The 9,593-nt window shown below is 39.8% G+C and overlaps 1 pseudogene; it reads left to right on the forward strand.

Moving 5' to 3' along the window:
• The first annotated feature begins 609 nt into the window (after nt 1-609).
• Nucleotides 610-1,087, forward strand: LOC118496981 (annotated as a pseudogene).
• Nucleotides 1,088-9,593: the final 8,506 nt, after the last annotated feature.

The raw sequence follows: 9,593 nt of genomic DNA on the forward strand, positions 1-9,593 counted from the left end.
CATGGCCTAAATAGTTCTTAATTTATTTTGGTAATAGCACAATAGTACAGGTATTAGAAATATATATAATGTACTTTTTTATAGAGAAAAGCACAAACAAAAGTATTTTCCTCAGGTTAGTTAATGTGGGCATGTGCTTTTCACTGTTGAACAAAAATAAATATTTCCATTTAAAATGTTCCATATGAGCCCTGGTTAGTGTGGTTCAGTGGATTGAGCGCCAGCCTGTGAACCAAGAGGTCGCCACTTGGATTCCCAGTGAGGGCACATGCCTGGGTTGTGGGCCAGGTCCCTAGAGTTGGGGGCATATGAGAGGCAACTGGTCTTCTTTCTCCATCCCTTCTTCTCTCCCTAAAAGTAAATCAATAAAATGTTTTTTAAAAATAAAATATTCCATTGAACACTGTTCCCCAGGAAGCACATGGCTGTATTTTATTTGAAAATATAAAAATCAGTTATATATTCTTCTAATGTGTAGTGAAGTACAACTTAAGCATGTAAATTGGGGATGCTTCAGGATTGCCTTTTTTTGTGCTCCACCAAGTTAAAGTAATTTTTCTGGACTTTAAAAGGAATGCATTTTGCTCTTTACTTCCATTGCTGCTTAAAGATCAGCAGCCATCGTGAGTGACGCAGTGACTACCTGGACCAGGAAGTTCCCGACCAACAGACTACTCCAGCGGAAACAAATGGTCATTGATGTCCTTCACCCTGGCAAGGCAATAGTACCCAAGACAGAAATTTGGGAAAAACTAGCCACAATGTGTAAGACCACACCGGATGTCATCTTTGTGTTTGGATTCAGAACCCATTTGGGTGGTGGCAAGACAACTGGCTTTGGCACGATTTATGATTCCCTGGGTAATGCAAAGAAAAATTAACCCAAACACAGGCTTGCAAAACATGGTCTCTATGAGAAGAAGAAGACCACAGGAAAACAGGGAAAGGAACTCAAGAACACTATGAAGAAAGCTGGGGGGAATGCAAAGGCCACTGTTGGTGCTGGCAAAAAGTGGGCTGGAGATTGGACAACAGAAGGAGTAAAGATTCTTTGCTGCCTTTATCTGTGGTGATTATGCAGGTTTTTCATGAGGGTATTAATAAACTAAGAACTTTAAAAAAGTATGCATTTTGACAGCACTGCATAAAATATAATAATTTGTACCTCTGAAAAAAATTAGGATAGTTATCAAAAAAATAAAACTGAATGCTCACAGAAATGTAAAGCAGGCTGGCTGGAGAGGAGTCAGAGTTGCCAGTGTGTTTGCCTCTCTCAAGTGCAGTACTCGGGGAGGGCACAGTGCTTTCAGGATTGAAGCTGAGAACTCAAATGAGGAAGCGAGTTTCTTTGATAGACAGTAATGTCTCCCCAGAATGTTGAACAAATGGACTAAAGGTCAGCAAAGTGCACCAGCATGGTAAATTACATAATTCTTGATGTCCTTCCTTGTGCCAGAGACATGTCTGTGACAGTCCACAATTTGTGAAGACCGGGTCACAGTTTGTCAACAGTACTGACTTCCTTAGCTTACCAAAATTTAATCTGCCCTGGCTGGTGTGGCTCAGTGGATTGAACACTGCAAACCAAAGGGTTGCCGGTTCAATTCCCAGTCAGGGCACATGCCTGGGTTGTGGGCCAGGTCCCCAGTGGGGTGTGTGCGAGAGGCAAATGCACATTGATGTTTCTTTCCCCCTCTTTCTCTCTCCTTTCCTTCCTTTCTAAAAATAAAACAAACCAAAAAAAACCCCCATAAAATTTAATCTGTAAGATAACATTAAAGTGGTCATTCAACAAGTAAAAAATAAAAAGGGAAGCACTGAGCTATAGATTATCAGGGAAAATGTCATAAAAAATTCTGTTGGAGATGCAGGTGAAAATTGTATTAGGAAATGAGATTGAACATGGATTTGATATATATATTTATATGTAACACTATATTTATATATGTATAAATATAAATAATATTCTCTCTAACAGTGCTATTCCTATCTTCTCAATCTTTCCTGTTTAACTTTTTGAGTTAATATTGTATGTTTGCCTTTTCTTAACCATGCACTGAATTATTGCATGTTCAGTCTCCTGCTTGGATCCTGGCTGAATTGTATCTATTGTGTGAGTGATTATTAACAGGCCATGTTCACAATGTTGAAAACAAATCTTATTGTTATACAGTTTAGGAAAATGGTTGCTTACAATTTCAAAAAGCACTGCCACTGGGTCAGTGTTGTATTTATAGTTTTTAAAACATGAAACATAACAGATCAAGTTTATTGCCTCCCCTGAGCAAATAAAATTAAATAACTTGAAGAGCTAGAGATCTCATTTAATTCTTGAAGAGTAAGGCATCAACACAGAATCTTAGACTTCATCTTAGTTCACGACCTTTGTTCTGGTGTGCCATGGCCATTAAGAAGCACGTGCCTCCATGTGTTAACTAACGTTATTGTGGTACACATTTTGCATAATGCACATATATCAAATCATAACATTGTTCACTTTAAGCCTATTCAATGTTATATATGTCAATTTTATCTCATTAAAGCTGGAAAAATCAATAAATAAAAATGAAAAAATCACATGCCTCAGATGCTTGTAGGAGGAAGAACAAACATAATGTTTTGTGTTACTCATTAAGGTTGTTTAATCTCAAGTGGACCTTCCCAGTAGTTTTCCAGATTAGTTTTTTTTTTCAAACTAGAGCTGAGATATATAAAAAAGGACAAAAGTTAAATGGGGGAGGGGAATAAGAAGGGGAAGGAATGGAAGAGTTTCTGGGTATAGTAATATACAATGCAAATAATATGCAAATATTGAGGTAGTGCTTAAAGTCATGTAAAAGTATTTTTTTCTTTGCTTAGTAGTGGGACACTAGAAAAAAGGAAGAATTTGGTTGAGCCTTTTATATTTTATTTAATTTTACTCTTATTGGTCTTAAAGTAGTCATTTGTAAAACACTACTGTTTAATATTGGCAACTTTGAAAGTCACTGAAAAAAATTAAATGGCAATTTAATGTTAACAGCTGCTTATGGTTATCAAATCCATCAAAACCCTTCATGAATATATTAGGCACAAACCCGCTGAATTACTGCTGCTGCAGACAGCTTGGTATTTTAACATTGCCTTGTGAGAATAGATGTACTACAACAAGAGGAAGGACTCGGGGGACAATTTACTATTTTGTCTTTAGATAGAGAAAAACACTTAACACTTGTTTCTAATGATTCAATGTCCTAAAACCTCAGCCACCTTAGCTATAAAATGCTATCTGTAGATGTGTATTAGAAAATTATGTTTCATCTAAATTCCTGCTTTTAATAATAACTACAATAACGAAACCAAAACAAAATTTCCTGTAATAAAATAATCAACATGGGTAAGGGTAGAGAAAATTGAGTAAATAGTTCATATTGAGCCAATTATGATTCAGAGCCCAAATGTGAGTCTTCTAAAGTTTAATTAATAAGGCAGCCATGCTATTCAATTTCATTCTTTTAGAAGACTATCTTCCCATTAAGTGTTGGTAAGGATGCTGCGGGACCAGAGGTATCCTAAAGAAAGAAGAGGGCACACGGCGTAAAATATGCCCACGAACACCTCGTTTGCTTTCCATGGCTGAACATGAAACCATTCCTTGGAAGGTTCAGGTAGCCTGCCTTCGCTCAGGGTGTTCCAAATTCCAAAATACTGCCTCAGTTACCTTTCATCCAAAGCCATAGTGTGCTTAGTGCAGGTATTAGAAGATCTGACTTCTGCCCTGGCTGGTGTGGCTCAATGGATTGAGTGCTGGCCTGTGAACTGAAGGGTCGCTGGTTCGATTCCCAGTTGGGGCACATGCCTGTGGGTTGGGGGCTGGGCCCACGGTTGGGGGCATGTGAGAGGCAACCAATCAATGAGATGTATCTCTCACATGTTGGATGTTTCTTTCTTCCTCCTTTCCCCTCTTTCTATAAATGGATAAAAATGTAAAAAAAAAAAAAAAAAAAAAAAAAGACATGACTTTTCAAACCAATCTAGAAAGGGAGTAATCTAGACTGAAATGTAAAGGTGGATAGTTACCCATCCACTGTCCTAAGTCTCTAATTGGTAGAATTTTAGGGAGTGCAAGTCACAAGTCGTGTGTATCCTCTGGAAGGCTTAAATTATACCAGTGACCTTGCACATCATTTAGATTAAAGCTCAAGGACAACTCTTCCTAAATCTGTTATGAGTCAAGAGGAAAATGGAATCTTCAAGGTTGAGTCTCTGAGATAGTAGATGGAGATTTTGATGAAAAGAAATAGGGGAAAATCAAAAAAGTTTTTGTCTTTTTATGTACGGGCTCCTACTTCAAAGTAACCTCGCCAAACCACAGAGTAGCAAAAAGTTTACATGAAGACAGAGGGGGTCCGCATTCAATTTTTTTACAGAAATAAAGAATAAGGAATTTCCTGGCATGTTCCTAGTACACATACTCTGAGACCAAGCCTGATTAGTAGAAGGCAAGACAGGGACTTGGGTCCATCTCTTCCCTGGGGGTTCATCTGGAATATAACACCAGCCTTTAAATCAACGCTGCAAAAGCAAGGCAGAGTCATAGTCCAAGAGAGCTAGAAGTAATCCAAACACAACGTCCCTTTTGAAAGTAGGCAAGGCAAAGAAGACTTGGTCTCAGGACCCAGGCAGAAACTCGGTAGCTAGAACTAGGACATAAGGTCAGCCAAATTATCATCAGGATCGACTTTACAATGGTAAGGTCTCTGGCCATTTTGAGTCTGGGTAGGGAGAATTAATTTCAGTTAAAAGGAAAAGAGGACTGTTACCCGGAGAGGGAACAGGTAGCATCTTAAGAACTCACATCTATTATTGAGATTTAATAAAGTCAATCTATATTAAATTGCTTATTATTCTTATATTTAAATGATTGTCCAGAGCAGCAAAATGTCTGAGTATATGTTTGTGTGTATACAAATGAGATGGAGAGCAAAAGAGAAAGAATATGTTACCTAATGTTGCAAAATTAATAAATTATACTAAAAATAGGATTCATAGTAATTATGATGTAAAAACTCAAAAGATAGTGTTGCAGGTTCGATTCCCAGCCAGGGTACATGCCTGGGTTGCAGGCCATAACCCCCAGCAATCGCACATTGATGTTTCTCTCTCTCTCTCTATCTCCCTCCCTTCCCTCTCTAAAAATAAATAAATAAAATATTTTAAAAAACCTCAAAAGATAAATTACATCTATCAGAATTTAATGGATCTGGTGGGAATTATAAATTTTTTCCTGCTGATTGCCACACAAGGATAAACTTGCGAGAGGGGACCCCTCCAAAAACCCAGAATTATCTTCTGGGGGGTGGGCCCCTTGTAGTACCGGCTTCCCCTGCTAGATGAGTGTTCTAGGAACCCATCTGTGTCAGTGTACCAGCTGGCGTTGTTGTGAGAGGCTGCACTTGGCTTCAGTGAATTTTTTTTGGAAGATTCTTTCAATGCGTTTGCCCATTTCATGACGAGTGATTTATGAATGAGCATACCTGTCCACACCACACTAAGTGTTCAGCAGTTTTTGACTAAAACTGTATGACCCCCACGCCCTACCCTCCCTATTCACTGGATCTTGCCCCAGGTGACTTTTTTTTGTTTCCCTGATAAATAAAGTCCTCAAAGGGAAATGTTTTGCTGATGTGGAAGAGGTGAAACAAAAAACGGCAGAAACACTAGAAGGCATCAAAATCAATGAGTTCAAAAACCGTTTCAAGCAGTGGAAAAAAAGTCTCAGTAGGTGTACTGCATCAAATGAAGAGTACTTTGAAGGCAACTGCAGTTTAAACAGGTAAGAATAAATACACAATTTTTGTAAAGTAATTCTGGGTGTTTTTTAGGTCTCCCCTTGTATACCTACCAGCCCAAGAAGATTCAAATGAAGAGAGGAATAAGAATTTAGAAAATAAAAGCAAATCTTCATTTCTAAAAACTTTTTAAAACAGCCCTAACTAGGTGACTGAAAGACACAGTAATAGGTTTAAAGTTTTAAAAGGAGCCCTGGCTGGCATAGCTCAGTGGATTGAGCGCAGGCTGCGAACCAAAATGTCGCAGGTTCTATTCCCAGTCAGGGTATATGCCTGGGTTGCAGGCCATGACCCCCAGCAACCGCACATTGATGTTTCTCTCTCTCTCTATCTCCCTCCCTTCCCTCTCTAAAAATAAGTAAATAAAATCTTTTTAAAAGTTTTAAAAGGTATTCAGCTGCAAAATAAATGCAAAATTTCAATTGTTTTTTCTATCTGTTCTACTCTTTCTTATGATAGCACAGGAGTGTATGCTCAGTGGCTTTGCAATTTGTCAACTTCCATTTTCTGGATTTCCCTTTTCTGCCTGTTTCTGGTTAGGGTAGTCCACAAAAGAGATTTTATGTGAGATTTGCAGAAGTGAAGCTGCAGACATTTTTTAGCTCTGTTTCTCATTATATTTTTAAAAAGTCTTTTAATGATTGGTTTTATGGGGGGGGAGAGAGAGAGAGAAAAGAGAGAGAAGAGAGAGACTGACATGTCGTTCCACCCATCCATGCATTCATTGGTTGCCTCCCACATATACCCTGACTAGGGATCAAACCCGCAGCCCTGGTGCATCAGGACGCAGTTCCAACCAAGCTACCTGGCCAGGGCTGATTCCCATTATATTTTGTAGCTCATATACGATTCACATTGTTGTTTATCTGCCAGCTCACGTCACTGGCATGACGCAACAGCTGGGCCTGCAACTGATCCAAATACTGCTGGATCCACCTTTCAGCTCGCTGACTCCTGAGTCAAGCGTGTGTTTACCTCTGTAGGGAAGGACCTTGACTTCGACAGGACACCCACACCATCAAAGTCAGAGGCAGCAAGAGCTAACTTGAGTTTCAGGTTGTCCCCATGAACTATGGCTTGCGCTTCTGTGTGCCAACTTGTCACAAATCTCCTCCACAGTCCCTTGCTGACTCTGCTTTGTGGACTTCAAGATCCAGCGTCTGTTTAACCACTATCCCTGACCGTGTAGGGTCAAATCTCTGTAACAATTTCCTTTATATTATATATCTTTTTGTTTCTATCTTCATTCTAAGGGTTTCAATTCTCTGACTGAACCCTGATAGAGATTGGGATAGTGACGGTATAAAATGAAAAGCAGGTTGAGAAAACGACACAGCTGAAAACACGGGCTACCTTTCCTGGGAAAGCAGGTACGGATCAGTGGGCAGAACCAAGATCCATGGAGAAGGTATTCCGTGTGGGAGTGAAACTGTTCTGATCAAAGAACTTGCCACATTTCCCTAGCCGGATACTGTAATTGCTATGGATCCTCCCCACCCCTTCGGAACAGGAATGCCTGTAATGGTTATAGTGTGCTTGCCCCACCATTGTATGATGTATGCGGGAGCAGACAGCTTGTCTTTTTAGTTCATAGGTCTTTCAGTCAAGAGAACTGTACTCGAGATGCTATTTAAGAAGCATCGTCCACAGCTGCACTTGATTGAAATGAGTGTGTGAACTTTGAACTGGTGAGACTTTGTGATGGGATGAGACTTCATGGGTGACTTGAGAGGGGATGGCTTTATTTTGCACACAGAGAGATGTGAATCACTGGGGGCCAGAGGGCTTATTGTGGTAGCCAGCTTTCAGTATGGCCCCAGTGATTCTTACCTCCTGGTACTCATAGGCCTTGTAGTCCTTTCCCGGTATATGCCAGGTGTGTGTGACCAATAGAATATGGCAGCAGTCAAGTTACGCTACTTCTGATGTGGTCATACATCACAGCTTCTGTCTTGGATCTTCTGTCTCTCTCTTAGATCAGTTGCTCTGGGGAAGCCAGTTGCCATGTTACGAGGTCGCTCAGCCAGTCCCGCGGAAGAAGTTATGTGCTGAGGAATGGTGGCCTTTTGCCAGCAGCCAGAGAGGTCAGACTTCCGCCAACAGTCTGGTGGGTGAGCTTTCTTTAAAGCTGATCCTCTAGCCATGGTCAAATATTCAGATGACTACAACCCAGCCTGCAGCTTGACTGGAACCTCATGGGAGACTCTGAGCCACAGCCAAACTAAACTGCCCACGGATTCCTAGCCATCAGAAACTGGGGATACTGATTGCTTTAAGCTAAGTTTTGTTATGCAGCAACAGATAACTAATACAACACCTAAGTATTTCTTCCTGGTGCCTATGAAAGCCAAACTGAGAAAGGTAAAATGTTTTAGCTCACTGTTTTTCTTAAAAAAAATAAGATTTTATTTATTTCAAAGAGGGGCAAGGGAGGGAGAAAGAGAGGGAGAGAAACATCCATGTGAGACAGAAACATTGGTTGGCCTCCTCCCGTATGCGCCCTCACTGGGGACCCAGTCTGCAGCCCAGCTGCGTGCCCTAGGCTGGGAATTGAATCAGTGACCCTTTGCTTTGAAGAATGATGCCCAATTAACTGTGCCACACCAGTCAGGGCAGCTCACTGGTCTTCAATGCTCATTTAGATTCTTTTAAACTTAGTCCTGTGGGCAAATACTTATTGAACTAAGCTAACTTGGAAAGATAGAAGAAAGGGAGTTAGCTTTATTTATAGGGAGATATACAGCCATGTGCTACGTAATGATGTTTTAGCCAACAATGGAGCATACAGACCGTGGTATGCCAGATAGCCTCCTAGGAGTAGGCGTGAGTGGGCTGTAGCGTCTAGGTTTGTGTACGTACACTCTGTGGTGTTTGAACAATGACCAAATCACCTAACAACACATTTCTCAGAATGTATCCCCCCATTAAGTGGGGGGTTAAGTGGTGCATGACTGTGTATACACCTTTTTGAACTGGAGGATTTACTTTTGAGAAGACAGGTCATGATATTTTCCCAGAGTCTAGTCTCTTTCTTGTAGAATGGTAGGGCAGCTGCTACTTCACTTAGGTTGAGATTTAAAGTTTCATTTATTATTCATTTTTTATCTCGTACAACTACTTTAAAGAATGTAAAGTATGATTTGATTTCCTTCCTAGGTGTCATTATGGAAACAAGAGAAAGAATGTATTTCTTCTCGCCTCTGTTTATTTCTCTTTCTGTCTATAATCAATTCCAGTAACTTTAACAATAAATAGTAAGAATGATAGGGTATACAAAGCATTTCCCAAGTGAATCCATCATGAACCTGTGTCTGAGAATGGCTTCCTAAATAGGGGAAATGTGTTTCATACAAAAAGTCCATTTTCTGTTATTGCCTTTTTTATTTGGACTACTAGATGCTATATATTTTAAGGCAATCTTAATAGTTTCCTGTCTCTCCATAACAAGAATGACTTGTCATAATGAGCAGTGTAGACACTGTCCATTTGATCCACTCCCGAAAGCTGTCTGTTTGATACAAGAGTAAATCACCTCAATTCCTTTGTGGAATGAGTTGAGTATAAATAAATGAATGAGACACAAGAATAAAAAAAATCTGGCCAGGTCTATTAGAAGGAAACAAAGGATAGGAACATTTGGAGGCCTCGTTTAATAAAAAAAAATGTGAAAAGGCAAAGAATTATATGTGATAACTGTAAAGGGAGGAAGAATTCTCACTAATACAAAATGTCCATGAAATAGTTTCATTATTTGGAAAGAAG

This window comes from Phyllostomus discolor, chromosome 10, assembly GCF_004126475.2.
Source record: "Phyllostomus discolor isolate MPI-MPIP mPhyDis1 chromosome 10, mPhyDis1.pri.v3, whole genome shotgun sequence".
Classification (NCBI taxonomy): domain Eukaryota; kingdom Metazoa; phylum Chordata; class Mammalia; order Chiroptera; family Phyllostomidae; genus Phyllostomus; species Phyllostomus discolor.